Source organism: Pyxicephalus adspersus, chromosome 8 (genome assembly GCF_032062135.1).
Source record: "Pyxicephalus adspersus chromosome 8, UCB_Pads_2.0, whole genome shotgun sequence".
NCBI lineage: Eukaryota > Metazoa > Chordata > Amphibia > Anura > Pyxicephalidae > Pyxicephalus > Pyxicephalus adspersus.
In genome coordinates this window covers 73842784-73862995 of record NC_092865.1, presented here as the reverse complement: position 1 = coordinate 73862995, position 20212 = coordinate 73842784, and the positions used below count along the sequence as shown (strand labels likewise).

At 39.8% G+C, this 20212-nt stretch overlaps 1 protein-coding gene across 3 annotated transcripts in view; it reads right to left on the bottom strand.

The window, feature by feature from the left end:
- The window catches only part of FAM83F (family with sequence similarity 83 member F), a 92049-nt gene that overhangs the window by 34205 nt on the left and 37632 nt on the right, over positions 1 to 20212 (bottom strand). The gene's annotated exons all lie outside the window — the stretch shown is intronic.

The following is a 20212-nucleotide window of genomic DNA, read 5'->3' as shown; positions in this document are numbered from 1 at the left end:
TGCTTAGGCTCCCCTTATGGAAGTTGAGGAAGGCACAAAAAATGCTAGCCAATTCATTTGTGCCAGGCTATGCCAATTTTGCCACACTGTAATAAAGACATAATCCTACCCCTGTATAAAGCATTGGTCAGACCACATCTGGAATATGCAGTCCAGTTTTGGGCACCAGCTCACAAAAAGGACATTGTGGAATTGGAGAGAGTGCAGAGAAGGGCAACTAAACTAATAAAAGGAATGGAGGAGCTCAGCTATGAGGAGAGATTAACTAAACTGAATCTATTCTCCCTTGAGAAGAGACGTTCAGATAATTGTGATGTAGAAATGTCCTTGCATGATAATGTGGTAGATGATAACGTGCATGCGTCTTGGGACTGGAAAGAATATTTACACTCATTACCCACTAGGCAGGATCTGTATCAAAGTTTTGCTTGAATGGAAAATAACTGTAGAGATGAATGTGTTGCTAATAAACAATCAATACAGCAAGTCTCAAATTCATTGCAAGGGTTACGAACACAATGTGGCCATCATCTTTGTGGCTTTGCATCATAAAAAGTTGTTTAAACATGAAGCTCAAAATCATTCATTGGTCATAATACTTGATGATATAGAGAACCATAATCGGCAAAACAATATTTGTTCAACGGGTATTCCTGAAACATTTACCTCTGCAGATCTACCCCAAGGGGTTAAATCAATTTTTTTTGCAGCTCCTTCAAAAAAACAGGATTGCAAAATCTAGAAATTGAGTTCACACAGTACAGATCCAAAATGTCAATTTTTTTTTAGGATTAAGGAGGACATTATGCAGAAACAAGAGATGTTGGACATATTGAGTTTGAAGGCCACTCTATTCAAGATCTGAGCATACACTGGATATGCGCAGAGCATCGGAACCATTATTAAATTATCTACGTGAAAACAATATCCCATATAGATGGGGTTACTCATTTCAGTTGATTATAAGGAAAGGAAACAGGATCTATATGTTTAGAGATCCATCTAATTTACCATAACCCAATAACGGCTATTATTCTGCCAACAATATCTCTTTCAGTCTGGCCTTCAGCCCCCCTTAAACAATTGAGATCTTCAGGGGTTAATGGTCAATCGTTCACTAATTACAATCGTTCCTCATCCATCGCCCGTGGATCCACCAGGATGGTTGTCGAGACAATCAGCGCTGTAAACATGCCAGATTCTCGCCCAATATCAGCCTTGATGCAATTATCGGATATGTGATGATAATTATCTGACATGTGTAAGTAACCAAAGGTATTAGTGGCTAGTGGCTAGGACTAGTAGCTGGGGCCTAGTAGATGAAATACCCGATGCAAATGGACTAGGATGCATTGATTTGTTTTTAAATATGTCTTTTGTTTCTCTAGCTGTGGGGAGGGAGATAAATTGGAGGCCAGACAATATGATCACATAAGAAAATGCAAACCTTTTATATGGAGGATTTATATGTGAATATTTTTTTCCACTTAGGTAAACGCATTGGTAATGATTTTTGGGGTATACATAGATGGTCAGATATAAGTGTATATTGTTGTTAGTTGTTTTTTGTTTGACGTTAGGCACTACATGGATATGGATGAGTTAAGTTGGAAAAAGGGCACTGATTAGATTTTGCTATGTATAAGATGAATATTTGGCTTAGGATGTTTTATAGCATTAGTTTTCCCAGGTCAGACTGAGTTATGAGGGTTTGAAAAATAATTAGTATGAAAGTTACTGGAGGGAGTTTATGATATGATCCGCATATTAGATGTATTGTAATAGAAATCAACTTAATTATCAGTGTAGAGCCTGAGTAAAGGCTGGAGGGTTTTATGTGGATTTTTGTTTCAAATTTGGTAGGCACAAATAACTAATTTTTAGTTCAGAAATCCTCCCTGAGTGAGATCGTAGATGTCCTTGTCTGCGTTGTCAAGGCCACAATAGTAACATATTAATGTGATATAAGGTAGTCAATATCAAATAGGTTGATACAGTGCAGAGTCACCAATATCCCATTGTTACACTGTGATATGCAGTTCAGACATACAAATAAAAATATAAAAAGAATTAGTATTTGAAACATTTATGTAGTACCTAGAAATCAACATTGAAATATATGATCTTGTGATTACAATCACTACTATATATAATCTTATGGTTAAACCTAAATGTGCAATCTTGGGTTTGCATCATATATTAAAAATACTCATAACATTCTCGATTGATTTAATAGTTTATAACAGAAGAATATTGTTGTAGGGTATACTAGCAGTCTACACATTACATTCTCCTTTGTGAGGGAAAAATCTCATTTTATTTGGTAATCATATTAGGTACAATAAATTAGTAAGCCATCCACAATATATTTTGTTGGTATTAAGTCATTTGAAGATACTCATTCTTCTAACTTATTTTTTAAGATTGGAAAGAAACCCAGAAAAGGAAAAGAGGAGAGTATGTGATTGTAGAAATGTCCAAGGTAGGGTTATCCTTGTATGGGTGGGAAAAAATTCCTGCCATACAGTGTTATGTTAAAAGAAATAGTTGCCATACATTATTATTTTGGAAATGGACTCTAGTCTAGAAATGGTTTAAAAGTGAATACGTCATTGAGTCCTGGTGGGGTCATGGTGTTTAGTGTGAGGACCCATTTTGTCTCAAAACTGTAAGAGCTTTTTGTCTAAATCGCCACCTCTTGCATTTAGCTTAATGTTCCAAGAAGGTAAAGGAATTTAGATGTTCGTAGATTTTTTTTTTTTTGGAACATTCTTTTAGTCTTACCAGAGTCGAAACTACTGCATTGGCAAAGCAACAGGTAAATTAGAACTGATGAGGAGAAGTAGATTTGATACTAAGGAGTCTGTGTACTTGGCCATTTGGACGCACTTGCCACATCTGTAAGTTCCATTGATGTTATTGTGAGATGCCATAAAGCGTTAGATCTGAAAACACTTGTCAACAAACATTTTCCTGCCAAACAGAATAAAGTAATTTTAGGCTATGTTTGATGCATAGATTCGAAATATGGCATTGGTTTTGCTAGATTGGCTTTAGTTTTTGAAATCATGACCTCCATAATAACCTCATAGAAAACTAATGAAACATGAAAATAAGGCAAAATAAACTAGATATGCCTACTTATACAGAATTAGATTTTTGAAATATTTCATGTCAATATATTCTCTATTCAGTATATTTACAGAACTAATCACAAATAAATCATTGAAAAACTCAATTTGTATGATTTCCTTTTATACTGATGAGCAGGACAATCATGTTGAAGGCTCAAGCAGTAGTCTGCCATCATGTGTCTATCCCATCTGCCCTGATACCTTTCTTCCATCACCTTTATATCTTGATGGATCCTCTCCCCTTGTTCCTTGCTAAAATAGCCAAGGTTTACTGGAAAGTTTTGCAAATGGCTATGAAGATAGTGTACCTTTATGCTCATAGTAGCAACCACATTTTTAAAGTTTAGGAGCAAGTTTTGTACCAGTTCTTCATAATTTTGTGCTTTATGGTTACCCAAGAAGTTCTTGACAACCATGACATAGCGGTGCCAGGCAGAACCTTCAGTGTCAGTCATGTAACTTGTGAACTTTTAATATTTATCAGTTTCGGAATCTGGGGACCATCAAATATTCCTGCTTTTAATTTTTCAGTACTCAATCCAGGGAAGAATCTACAAATGTATTTGAAGCAATCACCATCCCTGTTCAGAGCTCTAACAAATTGCTTCATTAATCCCAACTTTATGTGTAGTGGAGGGAAAATGATTTTTTCTTTGCCAATCATTGGCTCATTAATGATGTTTGCTGCACCTTTTTTCATGTTTTCCCTTGAAGGCTATGTCACTTTTTTCCAGTGATCCTGCTTTGCTCCACTATCCCTCAAGCAGATGAAACATGGGGACTTTGTATATCCACTTTGCTGTCCAAGTAGGAAGTTCATTATTTTTAAATCAACACATATGGACCATTGGTGTTTATGATAGCAAAGCATTTGTAAGACCATTTGGATATTTTCATATTCTTCTTTAAGTTTTGTTTAGTGACCAATTGGAATAAAATGCATAGCAGTTGCCATTATGCAGTAAAACCGATTTCAAACTTCGAGTAGAACTGTCTGTGAAAAGCCGCCAGTCTTCTGCTCAGTATTCTGGTCCTCCCATATGGGCTAGTAGTCCAGGGATGTTACAACAGTACACAACGTCTCCATCTTCCCTGAAATATGGTAGGAGTGCCACCTCTCGTGTCCTATAAAGTGTTATTGGAACTTCTGGTTCTTTTCTTTTAGCCTGGATGCTAAATGTTTAGATGCTTGTTTTGACAGACTTAGGTCACGTATTAAATCATTGAGCTCTTCTTGGGAGAACTGCTGGTTTGATGAAACACTTCCTTCATATTTATTTCCACTGCTAACTCCTGGATTACACTCCAAACCCTGTATATCCTCGATGTCAGATACAGGAATATCAGGGAGTGTACTGAACACTGGTATGGGAACATCAGCACTATGCCGCACAGGTCGTCTTGCTGATTCCAAATCAGGGTACTCCCACTTGTTTTACTTGTACTTATTGAAAGCTTTTACATTCGCAGCACAAAAATAACAATCATTATGATGATTTTTGGGCTTGTACCATAGGTACCATACCAAAGGTACACCAAATTTCAAACTTTTCAGTTTTTCATTTTTCTACTGATGCAGACACTGCACAAGTTTTGCATACCATGTGGTGTACAATACTTATCCTAGTCCCCAAGTTTAATACCAAAATATGCAAGATAAGCTTGTTTCACAAACTGTAATGTTTCTTCTCTGTTTTTGCTGAGAATATTTACCACAAATGTAGCAAAATACATTGGGGTCATTTAAACATTTTCTTCTTGAAAAAAAGAGAATGAATGAAAAAAATAAGGCGAATGAAAGTTTCATGAAAATAATTTATAAAAAGCAAAACATTGGTATTATGAGATTGCCAGTAGCAACGGGGGGATATACCTGTCATCCTGGATGAAACCCTGTGATTTATTTGGCCAGCTGTTACAAAATAATGGAGAATCATATGCTGTGGTAAAATTTGTTGTTGGTAAAATGGTCCATTCAGATTCCTGTATCACAAGAACTAGAGCCAATTCAATGAAACTGATGTCATTTCTGGATTCAGCAGACCCGAAATACACGGAATATATTAAAAAATCCTTGGCAAGTGAAATTTTTTTTTGTTGAGCTGTGTAATGACTTGAGACTAGTAAGTTCTTCAAGTATAAAGATCCTCAGAAAGTAATTTGTGGCTTAGAAGGGATGAATTTAGACATAGGAGGGTCGGAGGTTAAAATACCTTAATTTTGGAAGCAGAAGTCAAAGTAGTTGTTTTCTGTAATATAGATGTATACATCTAAAAAGAGGATTGAGATGTGATTGAAGTTCATACTAAATTTTAGGTGAAAGTCATTCTCATTGAACGTAAAGAAACAATTTTTTCAACATGCTTTCTGAGATTAGAATACCATCAATATACCTCTTCCTATGTGAGGATATGTGGATGGTATTTAGACATTCTGGATCAGATAACAAATAATGTTCCCAGTTGCCAAGATATAAGTTGCTGTAAGTGGGGGCACACTCGATCCCCCTTGTATTTGCAGATATTGCTCTCATCGATGGTGACTAACATGGTTCCCTGGAGAATTTGCAAACCTTTGATAAATTTGAGTAATTCAATAGTGCCCTTGAGGTATATACATAAAAAAAGGGAGGGGAAACACACTCCAGACACCATACATCTACATATAGTGGGACGCTCCTTTTCAGTAATCAGTAATTTATAATTGGCTTCCACTGCCAATGCATTAATGCTGCAGTGTGCCACGGTGTGCTAAATTTGTTCCTTCTCCGGTTCAAGTGACATGCCAAGGTCGCCCTCCCAACAAGTCATATAAGAGAGTGTAGATACCTGGCTCTGCATCTGTGCATTATATAGGGCTGAGATTACCCCCTTTGCTTGGGGATCCCTTGCACATACCTGCTCACACAAAGTCATATTAAGTGAGCGTGGCGACACCTCTATACTGGATTGAACAAATGTTTGATTTGTTGGTAGCAGAAAATTTCAGACACTGGGGCATTATGGTTTTCTCTGAATATCGTAAACGGGAGAATCTCAAAAGGGACTAATGAAGTGGTGAAGCCTGTATAAATCCTTTTCCACCCACCATCAGAAATGCAGCGGGTCTTCCATCCCAGGCACGAATAACAGATTTCCGGTAATGGGAGCAAGAGGCATGTGTGACGACACCAGCCTGCCAAAATTCTTCACCAAATCCCAAATCTGAAGAGAATGTTTCAGAATTGGGTTCATCATATGTCTCCGCTAGGAGGAGGGGATCCATAATAGTGCCTTCACTGCTACTAGCGTAGAAGCCCTAGATTCAAGTGAAATCCTCTGCGGAGGTTCCTCCCGGACATGGTATGCTAATAATGGTGCTATTTGAGCAGCATTATAGTACAAACAGAGGTGAGGCACAAATAGCCCCCCCCCCCCACTCCGAGGCTGAGTATAGTGTGTCATAGGAAGGTGAGATAAGTATTCCCAAATAATAAGTCACGATAAAGTGATTAAGTGCCTTACATTTGGAATTATTCAGTTGCGAGCCTGAGAACTGCTGAAAATGTTGCAGGACAGACAACAGGCTAGGCTGGGACACGAGAGGGTTTATTCAAACACAAAAGAATATCGTCCCCAGAGAGACACATCCTATGCTGTTGGCCCCCAACCACCAATCCCGTGATATCAGAGTGATACCTCATGGCTATCACCAATGGCTTTATCTTAGTGGTGACAAAGGACAACCCTGTCTGGTGCTCCTGCCTAAAGAAAGTGGGGTGAACAGAAGCCCATACATTAAATGAATGCATATAGAGAAGAAACCCAGAACCCCAAAATGGGGTCCAAAGCTCTGTTGTTCTAATAGGTAGGTAAGGTAAGGTAAGGCCATAGGACAGAATGAACGCCTTCCTGATATTCAAGCTAAGTAAACATTCAGGAAAATTTCTCGCATGAGCAGAGTGAATCAGGTGAAGCACTCTGCATATGTTGCCTGTTGGGAATAAAACCTGTTTGATCTTTTGAAATTAGGTGGTCAATCTCCCTGCCCAACCAGGCCACCAGGATATTCAGCAGCAGTTTCACATCCAGGCTGAGCAGGGAGATCGGCCCTAATCTAGACCAGACAGTGGGGTCCATGGATGGTTTTTGCAACATGCAGATGGCAGCTTCCAGAGTGCTACCAACTAACTTGCCCCCCTGAAAAATCTAATTGAAAACCTGTACCAGGTATGGCCCCAAATACTTGCTGGTATATTTTTATAATAGGTCGCTGTGAAGCCATCTGGGCTTGGGCTTTTACTTGTCTTAAGCTTTTAATGGCTTGGGGTACACCAAAAGTGTGATTGGGACATCCAAACTTTCCTGCAAAGTTGAGGGGACGTTGGATAGGGATAACATGAGATAAGGATAAAATGAGTCCATGGCAGCTGTATCAAACGTTTAAGGGGACTGATACAAGGTGCTAAGTTTCTTATGGAACTCATGTAGTATGTGCTTTGGGTTTTTTGTGGAGCCTACCCTGTTAACTTTAATGTGGTATGGCGTAAAGCCTATTAGCTAGAAAAGTGTGGGCTTTGTTGCTATAACGATAGAATTTGTTTTTGGCCCATCTGAGCTGTCTGTTCGTTACAGAGGCAGTACAGAATCGGGTTTTGGGAAGAGTGACGTGAAAACAACCTGGACCGCATCGTGATCACACCAGGGTATAGCCAGGATGTTCCTAGAGGTGATTAATGGAAGAGCTATGTGGTGGACCAGTATATGGTCAATTCAGGAAAAAGTTGAAAAATGGGAAAAATGTGTGTTGTCCGAATCGGTTGAGTGTACCTCCCACCAAACATCTGCCAACATCCTGGCCCTGAACAGATCTAGTAGTGCTCAATAGGAGGTAGTCACCTTGTAGAACACCGAAGGTGCACTTTTCTTTTTCAGCCACGACATCAGGGGGACATTGGTGTCTTCACACATAATTAAGGTTTCTTGCGTTTGTGCTAAAAGATAAGTGAAAAATAGTGCCTGGTTTTCATTAGGTGCATAGTAAGACACCAATGTCCCTTTAGTATCATTAAGGGTGCTGTCACAGTGCTGCAAGGCTGGATGGTGGACCCTCTGTGTAACCAGCTCAGTTGGCAGAGATGTGCACAGGGATAAGCAGCTGCCCGGTCTTCAACAGAGCCTCTAGAGGTGAGGGTGTTGCGCTGCTGGCAGGAATAGTCAAGGTCAAGCTGAGGTGGATACACAAACAATTAGAAACAAGAGAATCAAACAACAGGAACCTGGAAGCAGAGGCAAAGGTACTCCTTGTTCCAGCTTCCTGTTGCCAGTCACTTCCTTTTTATGAAAGGTCATGTGATGGATGGAGGCCATGTGGCCTGCTTGCATACTATCCTACCATCAGAAAGGGTCCTGGAGATGGGAGGTTGGTGTTGTTCACACCTCCACCAGCAGGGGAAGGGTGTCTGCAGAACACTCTAGTCCTTGCAGGTAATGGAGCAGCTGACGAGGTGATCCCTTAGCAAAGCTGGTTCTGGCAGCAGGGTGGTGTAAGGTGGGTGACATTGAAGGGGGCACAGATCCCCTGGTCCTGTAGGGATCTGTGACAGATGCCTACCAGAATTAGGTACCAGCCATTCGGATCGGCCAGTTTTGTGTGAAGCGTAAATGGGACCGACTTACGGATACCAAAAAGGATATCTCTAGGTTTCACTGAGGCACTTGCTACGTGTACCGTTGAGTAGGATGCATAGAAGTATCGTGGGCAGGAGGAATAGGAAAATGGGTTTCCTGCAAACATATTACATCAGCTTTATGTGTGTGAAAATATCGAAATGATTGGGACCATTTTATTGGCATACTAGGTCCCTGCACATTGAGTGAAATAATAGACACTGTCATAGTGGGTGAAGTGGGTGGTGCCATGTAAAGCAGCCCCACTGACTAGTAGGGAATCCTGTATTATGCACAATTGGGGGCATTAGGGAAATGAGTGGTGGTCACTGGAAACTGGGGGTAGGGGGTTTACAGGATAAAACATAGAAGTGAAGGGGGCACCATATACAAGAAATAAGGCAGTGCAAGGCTGAGGCTGCAAGCGACCCAGCACTACCTACCAACAATAATACAAAACAGTAGTGCAATAGATGGTGAGTCATGGTTTCCCCTGTCATCCATGTGGCGTCTCCAGATGAGCTTCTCTGCTTCAATTTAGATAATGGAGGTTGCATCTAAGGACTATTGGATTACACAGTGACTTTTACACTGTTACACAGAGTTAAAGCACTAAGAAAAAATGCATAGTAAGCATTAAACAATTATATCATTTGAACCATTAGTTAGGCACCAAATAAAATGAATTTTAACCCCGGGCCACACCCCATTTGCCTGGAGTCCACTAGGTAGTCATGCCTAAATGAAGGGCATGTCGCTGAGGAGGCACCCAACAGTAGGTTAACCTAAAACAAAAGGACCCCATCAAGGGGCACAACACAAACCAGGACCTCCCAGACTCATGCGACTGGGGTCTGTCTTCTTCTGTGGTGGACCCGACCGTCTGCACGTCTTGAGCAATGGACCAGCTTTGCGATCCTGCATCTGTCGTTGCTTTGGGGACTGTAATGGTGAGGACGGAGTCACACCCTACTTTTCTGTGTTGCCAGTTGACGCTGGAGACAGTAGGCCTAGTGCCTTAAAGCAATCTTTGGCTTCTGATGGTGAGGTGATAACTTGGGTTTTTCCCATCATAGGTATAAAGCAGCTTAAAGGGGTATACCTAATGGTAAGCAATATGTTGGCCTTGGAAGATCTGAAGATATGGTTTAAGCTCTCTGTGCTGTTGCTTTGTCGCTGGTGCTAAATCAACAAAAAACTGACAAGTATGTCCCTGAAAATGCAAGGACTATTTGGACAGGGTTGCTTGCATGAGCCTGAATTTAGTGCCGAAATAATGTAGATTCACTACAATATCTTGTGGGGGGCCTACCTGGTTTAGGCCGTGTCAGGGTGCAGTGGATTTGAATTATTTCCAGTCTCTCAATGGGTATCTCAGGGCATAGTTCTTGGAACAGTGCAGTGGCTGTGGAAGGTCAACTTTTGATTTAGGCAGCCCGGGAATGCGCAGGTTAGAACCTGTTTTTCAGATCCTCCAATTTATAATGTAAGAATTGTACCTTTTGTTTCAGGTGGTCAATACCATCTTCATGCCCTTTCCAGAAACGTGGTAACATTGTCCATAAGGTTCTCTAGTTGTGCTGTACCGTGGCCCAGTTCCCTGAGTTCCCTAGTAATTTGGTCTCTAAATTTTTTTGGCAGTGTACACCTTGAAAGCAAACCAAAAGTCCCTCTGGGTCTGCTAGATGTTGTTGTAGAAATAGAGGGCTTTCTCCAAAGAGATTCGGCTCACTTCATTTTTCCCTGGCGTCCTGATTTGTGGAAGGGGGAGGAAGCTGCCATTTTGCCTGCAGTGCTAGCTAATGCTGCCTTTGCTGCTAATTGGGAATGCCGGTGTCTGCTGCAGACATCATCAGGAAATTTCTGCTAATGATTCAGGCGAGGTCATCAGCACACTGGAAGCCGGTTGAAGCAGGTATCGCAGTGGGATGTGCCTTATACAGCCTTAAATGCTCCGGGGTATTCCTGTGCTGGCTCAGGAAGCAGCCATTAGCCAGCCCTGCGCATCCATGCACACGCCTGCCTTCTTTTTTAAATAAAATAAACAAAATATTTAGAAGGTTTATATGGGGGACTAAACATGCACGGATTTCTTATAAGGTATTTGTTAGGAGGCGCTTTTTGGGCCTACAATCCCAGGTGGTGCCCACCCCACTTGGTCTTTTCCCTCTGTCGGCTGCAGTAGCAGGAGTTTTAGGATTTAGTGCTCTGTGGGTTGCAGCATCCTTGTCTCCCTCTAGATGTGTTTTTCCTCTCCGCATCACTTGAGACTACACAGCTGGGGGAATTTGGAGTTGTGCTGCAGCTGATTAGCAGAGTGGTTCCTGTGTAATGCAATGCTGCCTTTGGCTGCTGAAATTTTATAGCCTCTCTGCTTCCATTCTTCTGTACCTGTTGTAGCATTACCTGGGCTAATCTGTGCTGGAGAGATTTGTGTGTTTTGCTGACTTTTGGCTGTTCCCTGACATTTTGTTGAACTCAGCCTGGACCGACCTCTGCCTGTTACTCCGACTCTGCCTAATCTCTTGTACCTTGCTTGATGGACTGATTACAAGGTTTGACCTTGGCTTGTATTTTGGATCACCTGATATTCTTGTGCTGTTCTCTGTGGGCTTCTCCTCTGCTGCCAGCCCATTCACAGGCACCATCCTTTGCGCAGTAAGTCCTGGGGGCAACCAAGTCCTGGGAGTCGCAACCTGTCTCGTGATTGGGGGCTTACTAAAGGTGAAGACTGTGGTGTTAAATTGGAGCACTGGTGTCTGGTGATGACTGGTGCTTACCGGGGCTTTAAAGTATTGGTGATAAATAAAGAGAAAAAAGAAGGGTAGAGACTAGTGTTGGTCGAATATCTCACTGTTCGATTCGACAGCTATTCGATCGAATAGTGAGATTTTGTTCGGGTGATCGAATGCCGATTTCCAGCACCAGTGAAGTCAATGGTAAGAGAATTTGGGTTATTTTTAGGGACTATTAAGGGCTGCAAGAGCAATCAGATTGCTCTTGCAGGCCTTTACTAGTTGTATGTGTTCTTGGATAGAGTTTTTCTGTCCAGATTATTTTTCTGACCTGACTATGTTGATAAGGGACTATACGGATTTTGAAGTTCTGCTCATGCAACAGTCTTGTCTTTAACAAATAAATTTTACATCTATATAACCTTTTGTTGGAAGTGAACCATACAGGTCCTCTCTTGTATGTAAGACAATAGGAGGGAGATTATCTAATCAGTCTTTGGAAGATTGGCAAAAATGTTTTTTTATTTTCTCACACATGATCTATTTTTTGTAAGGCACAAGAGAAAAGCTTCAAAATTTGATCTATGTGGTATTGTAGATACATGTCAATATATATTAGAGTTAGAAGATAAATGTTGGAGGTGTCAAGCCCAGCAAGGTACTAGGTTATATATTTGGTGGTCATATATAAAGTGTTCGGTCATATATAAATTTTGAGACAAAATATTAGGGATATATAATAAGTATGCTGGAACCTCTATACTTGACCTTCCAAATGTGACATTGCTCTTGATAATACCTAGCGCTAAAAAAACTGTTAAAAGTGGGGTCCTACAGTATTTCATTAAGGAAGCTCAAATTTAGCGCCATTGATTTAGGAATAGATTACTAGGTTGACATATTTACAGTATATCTCGAAAGAAGATTATCACAAAGAACACTACAATGATATATGGACAACTTAGTCTAAATTTAAAGAGTCCTCTGAGTTTCAGACTTATCTGTAATGAAAGCGTGGAGGAATTTTAGTTTTATTCTTGGGAAATAAGTATGTTAAGGATGTGTAATTAAAAAAATCTCTGATTCTAACTAAAGGAACTGACACAAATGGCTGTATAATACAGTTCTTGGATTTCAGTCTGGATAGGCTACCATTTAAAAATGAATTTCCAAGTGCATGTTCAGGACTAGTGGTAAAAAGAACACTCTCCTGGGCATCTACTGGGAAGTATTAGGTATGCGAGAGCTGTAATAGGTGGTAACACCTAGACTTTCTCAGGTGTTTATAAATGCTTGTAGAGACGTTTACAAGTTGCTGCAAAGCCTATCCAAGTGGTAATTTTTTATCACTTAAAAAAACTGTTTGTAAATGCTTAAAAGCACTTGTAAACGTAGTAACAAGTGGTTTCAATTCAAGTTTATGTAAAATATATATTTTATTAAATATCCAGGCCCCTAATCTGTCTGATAAACAGATTTCGGGGTTGAACAGTCCACCTAGGGTTGAAGACACGGCGTTCAAGGTCAAGCTTCCGGGACTGGTAGCTGCACATTGGTTCTGCTCTTTAGGCATAGTAATTGGGGTTACTGTGCGGGAACTCGGCGATATCGATGATATCCTGGGAACTCCCAATATTGTGACAATTCAATTAGGCTGGATCCAACAATAAATAACTAGGGGGCGTTAGGACTGACTGGAATACTGGCTAGGCTGTATCCGGCCTAATATTATTATTATTATTATTAATAAACAGGATTTATATAGCGCCAACATACGAGTTGGGGCAGCTCTAGAGAAGTCTTGTATCCCTGCGTGTGATGAGGGTTTGAGTGAGAAAGTCGTTAGTAGGTCATTGGAGGAGTGGAGAGAGCGGCCTAAAGGCCGGAGTTTGCCTACCTCTGTATTGGAACATATCCATCTAAATTCTTGAGGAGGAGACAGACGCTCACCTCAAATTGAAACTAATTGGATTGTGACCTTGAAAGCCACCATACTGCCAGGCCTAACAGACATGCTTAGTTTTAAATCCTTGTTATAAGTAATACTCCTTATTTGCAACAGGTAATTGCAACTGTGTGACCTGAGATACCCTCAACTAAACTGGTGATTGATAGGGCACACAGAATACCAAAACCTACTCACCTACCAGCTATCATGTTAAAGAAAAGCTACTACAAGCGACACAAGATTCAAAGTGTTACTTGATCCTTACACCCATATCATCATATATGCATATCTTACTCAATCAACAATCATGGTGAGGAGTAAAATGTTTCCGGTCACCAGAGTTCTTCACTTTCATGTTATCCCTTATTGATGGGGTTTCCCAGTGAAGATCCAAACTTCCAAGTGAGGTACCCACCACATTATTACCGCTCTAGAAGAACGTCTTTCGCTTCTAAACAAATGGGGACTGACAATGGAAGATGTACCAGCCACTACTCAAAGATCACCAAAAATACAGGAAGAATAACAAAAAGTCAGATGAAATTCACAGAGGTCATCGGAGTGAACTATCCAGCATTTACATGTTGGACATTTGCTTTGACGTTTTATTTTCTTTATCTCATAATAATCTCATTATAATAAATAATATATATTTATTATAGATCTAAAAGTTTGGGTTCTACATCTCTGTGAGAGTTATCATTTTATAACATGAAAAGTTACTAAGCCATAGGGCCGCCTTTGATTAGGCGTTTGTTAACCCTACATTTGAGTACTCACAACATTGGTTGTGTAGTGCTATTCCCATATTGGGAAATGTTTTTAAATTAATGTTTTCACCCCCGCGTCTGTTAATGTACCTGTTTTGTTCCTTGTGTTTTTTTTAATTCTACATGTCAACACTGTTTTTGTGTTCTTGTTTTCTAACATGGCCACAATGCATTTTAGAAATGGAAACCTATTGGCACCATTTAATGTGTTCTAATGGTCTCACCCATGTGTCACAGAGGATGGCAGTTCTTCTTTAATCAAATTGTAAGCCTGTTTATGGATGAAATTATTTGATTGAATCTAGTTTTTGAAGATATTTACTTATTACCACTCGACATTGGAGTGAGCATTACCAATAATAATTGGAGAAGTACTGTATATTGCTGTGGAGAACATATATGGGATATCGCCATTTCTGTATGTTGTGATTTTAATCCTGCCTTTTGCCTGCCTTCATACAAAGGGAATAAGGATACTGGTGATTGTAACAACCTTTGTGCTGATACATCTACTAGCTGTACCAATTACATCCCTGAGGAAGCAGACCTGCGAAACACGATGAATGATCTCAACATCTCTTCTTGAAACTTGGCATAGGGAAAGAGGCATGTATATTTTTATTGTTGCATTTTAATATAGGAAATAAAAGATTTATGATAATTTTTAAAATATTCACTGCCGTTAAAGTCCCATATCTTTCTGCTTTTGTATTCTTTAATTGTTCTAATGGTTAAGTTACTTACTATTACTATTAAAGGACTGAATAGTCCTCACAAACAATCTGCTTTAGGGGCAGCAGCTAGACAATACGGTTGCAATGATTTGTGTGTCCAGGAAACTCACTTTGCTATAGGTAAACAGCCTAAACATATGCATACATTGTTCTATATGTATTTATGGCCAATGCTGATAAAAAAAACATTAGGGAGTTTTAATAGCCATTTAACACAGTGGCGTTCAAACTACATGATAGTGTCATAGATCCTTCTGCTAGAAACATTATACTAATCTGTGAAAATAATAAGGTGCAATTTACAATTGTGAATATATATGCGCCCAACATTGGACAACAGAAATTTTTTAAATCAGTCTTAAAAAAAGCACAGGCAATGCAACATGGAAATTTACTGATTTGTGGAGATTTTAATGCTGTTTCAGATCCACATATGGATGTCTCCACAACAAAGTTTCACCATAGGTAGTCACTACAATCTTTTTGGGGCTGAGTTATATGCTGTTTGAGGTGCTTGCATGCCGCAGAAAAAGATTTCACATATTACTTTTCTTCCCATAAATCATATTGCTGTGTAGACATGTTTTTTTCTGATATCAGTTTGCTAGGGAAAATATCCTAAGCTACCATTACTGATATTTCCTGGTCTAACCACGCTCCAGTTATTCTGATGGTGGAAGACCAATTCCATACGTTACCCCCAAAAGTGTGGAGGGCAAACCCACGTTTATTATTGATTTGGCGTATTCTGCACAAATCTAAGAAAAACTATAGTAATATTTTGGTTTTAATAATACACCTGATATGAACCCATTTGTTGTTTGGAATGCTCTTAAAGGGTATATCAGAGGTATTTTAATTCAGATGGCGCCAAAAGACAAAAAAATTACAGGACATCATTTATCCACTCTTTTCAAAAACCTAAGGTCGTTGGAGGCTCAACATAAACAAAATCTATCGCCTATTTTAACTGCTGAGCTTTTTCAATGTAGACAGAATATAAGAATGTTCCTTTATCTAATCACACTAAATACATTCAAAAGTTGCATTTGAACCATTATACTCAAGAAAATAGAGCTTCTAAATGGTTATCCTCTAAATTTAAAAACAAAGTACAATGCTCCAAGATCCAATTTATGTTTAAAGCTAGATCTGCAGGAATGGTTTTTCACTCACATGTTATTGCTCAAGAGTTTTGTGATTATCATAAAAATTTATATAATCTAAAAGATTTTGATGCATCAACTGTTGGCAGATGAAACTGATTTTCTGAAAAACATTAATTTGCGCAGTTTGCAAAGGTACTAAAACAACTTAACTCGGCATTCTCAATTAGTGAAATTCAAAAAAGTGATTCTGAATAATAAAAACCTGTGGGGCAGATGGATTGCCTAGCAAGTACTATAAACATTTCCAAGCCATTTCCAAGACATACTAACACTGCATTTAGTGACAATTTACTATAAAGCGGCTATGGCAAGCACATTTTCATGTGAAATGTTTCAAACTACCATTGTTACCATGATGAAACCTGGGAAAGATCTGGTCTCCCCACAGCACTTTTGTCCTATTTCTCTTTTAAATCCAGACCTCAAAATCTATGCTAAATTGCTTGCGAATCGATAAAATGCAGTATTACCTTTTCTAGTAAAACCTGAACAAGTAGGTTTTGCATGAGGTCGTCAAGCCCTAGATGGAACAAGATGTATGATGAATATGTAGAAATATGTAGAACCACACAAGATTCCCTCTTTGGTTCTAGCCTTAGATGCCGAAAAGGCATTTGACAGTATCGATTGGGAATACCTTTTTCAAGTTTTACAAAATTTGGTTTTCAGGGTCCTATATTAGCATTATATAAGCAATTGCATTATATAAGCAAGATTCCACACCCTCCACCAGGGTGCTGACCTCAGGCACCCTATCTCAACTGTTCAGTATATCGGACGGTACCAGGCAGGGGTGCCAATCGATGGCAGAACTGATAAGATGTCACACAGGGATAATGGGCATCTCAATTGCCTCCGACCAACATAAAATTGGCCTGTATGCGGACGACATGATTATGACATTGGCGAATCTGGATCTTTCTCTTCCTACAGTATACAATTTTTTGCAAACATTTCAGAAAATATTTACTATAAACTGATAGAGATTTTGAATCAAAATTTACCTATTGAACTGTAACAGACAATGGTAACTACTTTACATACAAAATTTAAGTTTCAGTGGACCGAAATGCAATATCCTATTTTGGTATAACTTACATACTCAACTAAATTACTTTTTATGCTCAATTTCTCAGCATTACTTTCCAATATAAAGGCTTAGTGTGCTGCAATGTCAGTCCAGAAATTATCCTGGGTGGGAAGAGTAGCAGCTTTTAAAATGGTACAACTTCACAAAATTCTGTAATATTTTAGAACTCTACCCATCCATATACCTAAACCTTTTTTTCTTTCGCTTCAAAGAGTACTAAGGAATTATATATGGGGTTAGGGAAAAGCTAGAAAAAGAGCTTCACTTATTATAATATAAAAAAAGCAAGAGGTTTATGACTCCCAGACATACAAGATTATTACAAGACATACAAGAGGGGGCATCATTCGCACTACCAATACCGATAGAAACCTACACCCAACTTATTTCAGACCTTAAAGTATCACACTGAAGACAATTGAGTATTTTAACTTTGTAGGATTTACTGTCACTTCCATCCAAATTGACCTTACAACAAAGTTAAAGACATTTAGGCTTGCCATTAAATGGGGCCTTCAATTTGTGCAGAGTTCTCTACTACCTTAAAAGCCTCCACTAAAGTTTATATTTCACAAACAGTGGGTTTCTTTACTGGGACAACTCAAGGTGGTATCCCAATAATTTATTAAGCTTTACAGGAGAAATCAACGTTTTGGTAAGACCGTCCATATTTTAAAATGGGAAAATAAACTGTACGTATCTTTTTCAGAGTAGCAAGATCTGCCGATAAATACACAAAGTATGCTACTCATTGGGAATCGTATCTTAAAATGTCACTACAATGGTATAGGACACCATAGATTGTGGGAAAATATAAGCAGTTCTGAAGACTATGCGGTCCTATAACTCTAAAGCATGTTTTCTGGTATTGTAGAGGCATTAAAAGTGTCTGGTCAGAAATGTTTAAACTTCTGGGTGAGATGACTGGTATAATTGTTAAATGTTGACTATCCCGCTGCGTCTGTCCGTCGAGGGGGCGTGGCCGGGCGGAAAATTTAAAAGCAGATGGCCGAGTATGTGCTTTTAAATGCCGCCCGGGTCCCGGCCTTGCCGTTGCTCGCATCCGCAGTTAGATGCGATGCACCATGCAGGATTTCTGCATGGTGCATCACATCTAACTGGTGATGGGAGCAGCAATAGTAAATTCTGAAGGTGATGCCAGCGGCGATTTCCCGCTGGCGTCACCCCCAGAATTTACTATAGCTGCTCGATGATGCGAGCAACATCGTTGGTGGATTCAGGGGAGTGAGCAGGGCGGGGATATCCCCATCGCATCAACCGGCAAGATGTGACATCTTCTGGGTGATGTGGTGGAGTGATGGATTATGGGGGCGGGAAATTAAAATTTTTACATTTGTTTTACAGTAAAAAACACTACAAAACACATAATAAAAGTACAAGTACATATTTTAGTGCACCAAGCATCATTGCCCTGATTTACATTTTGCCCACTATTAGCCCTGACCTTGATCCTAACTTTTTGATAACTTATAAATCACTTCCTGAATGTATCATTTCATCACTTTGTCTTTGACCTTGATTGTTCCTGACTGATTGCTGCAGACCACATGGCATCCAAAAGGCATCTTGCCGGCGCAAACACTGTTTTGGAGCAATTTGAAAGCATCAATAGCGATATGGAGTCCCTTATGGAATCGAGCGGTAGTGATTCACCAGGAAATCTGTCATCAGACAGCGAAAGTGAACTGAGTGAGGATTCTAAACCTGAGGTCAGTGCTGTGTGCACATGGTGCCCTATTGACCTTGATGCGGACCAGGCAGCACCGCCATGATTTACCTTTACTGGCACACCTGGGATGAAAATTGAGGCTGAATGCGACGACCCCCTGGCACACCTGAAGTTGTTTTTGACCAATGAAGTTGAAAAACTAGTTGCAAGGACAAACAGGTAAGCTGCTCTGTGTTTGCTAACCTTTTAAATTTTTTGCTATATATTTCCTTTATGCAAACATGCTGCTCTGTGTTTGCTAACTTTTTTTAATTTTTTGCACATTTTTTTGTATGAAAACATGTGTGCTGCTCTCTGTTTGCTAACTTTTTAAAAAATATATATGTAAACGTGTGCTGCTTTGTGTTTGCTTTTTGAAATTTTTTGCAAATTTTTTTTTATGCAAACATGTATGCTGCTCTGTGATTGCTAACATTTTACTTGCAACCCTCACCACACTATAAAAGAACATATCCTAAAATACCTTTTTTATTTTGTTTTATGCAGGTACTATGGACAACAACCAGGTGCCCCACACCTGAGGTTTGCAAGAAGCAGAAAATTGGAACCTGTGACCAAGGATAACATTTGGCCGTTTTTGGGCTTGGTGATCCTGCAGGGAGTTGTGTCAAAGTGTCTCAGATGATTCTACAAAATTTCCAGCATACCTATGTGCCAGAAAGAGATGTCAGCATTGACGAAAGTCCAATGGCTTACAAGGAGAGGCTCAGCTGGGTGCAGTACATTGCGTCAAGGAGGCCACGATTTGGCGTGAAAACCTATATGCTGTGCAAATCCTCATCTGGCTACATCTGGAAAACAGTACTATACACTGGAAAAGGGACACAGTTCAACCCCAGATACGGCCATTATGGATTGGCAACATCTTCAGTGCTATCCCTTATAGAGCCATTGCTAGATCAGGGCTATTATGTCACAACTGACAACTTCTGCTCTCCTGAGCTTTATGAGTTCCTTCTGCAACACAGAACAGATGCGTATGGAACTGTTAGGGCTATCCGTAGCAACCTGCCATCAATGTTTGCAAAAGAGAAGCTGAAGACAGGAGAAATTGTTGCCTGGCAGAAAGGCAACATGATGGCCCTGAGATGGCGTGACAAGAAAGATGTGTGCCTGATGAGTACTGTCCATGATGCCTCCACCGTTCTGGTACACACAAAATGTGGAAAGAAGTGATGAAGCCACAGGGGGTGATTGACTACAACAACACCATGGGAGGTGTCGACAGAGCTGA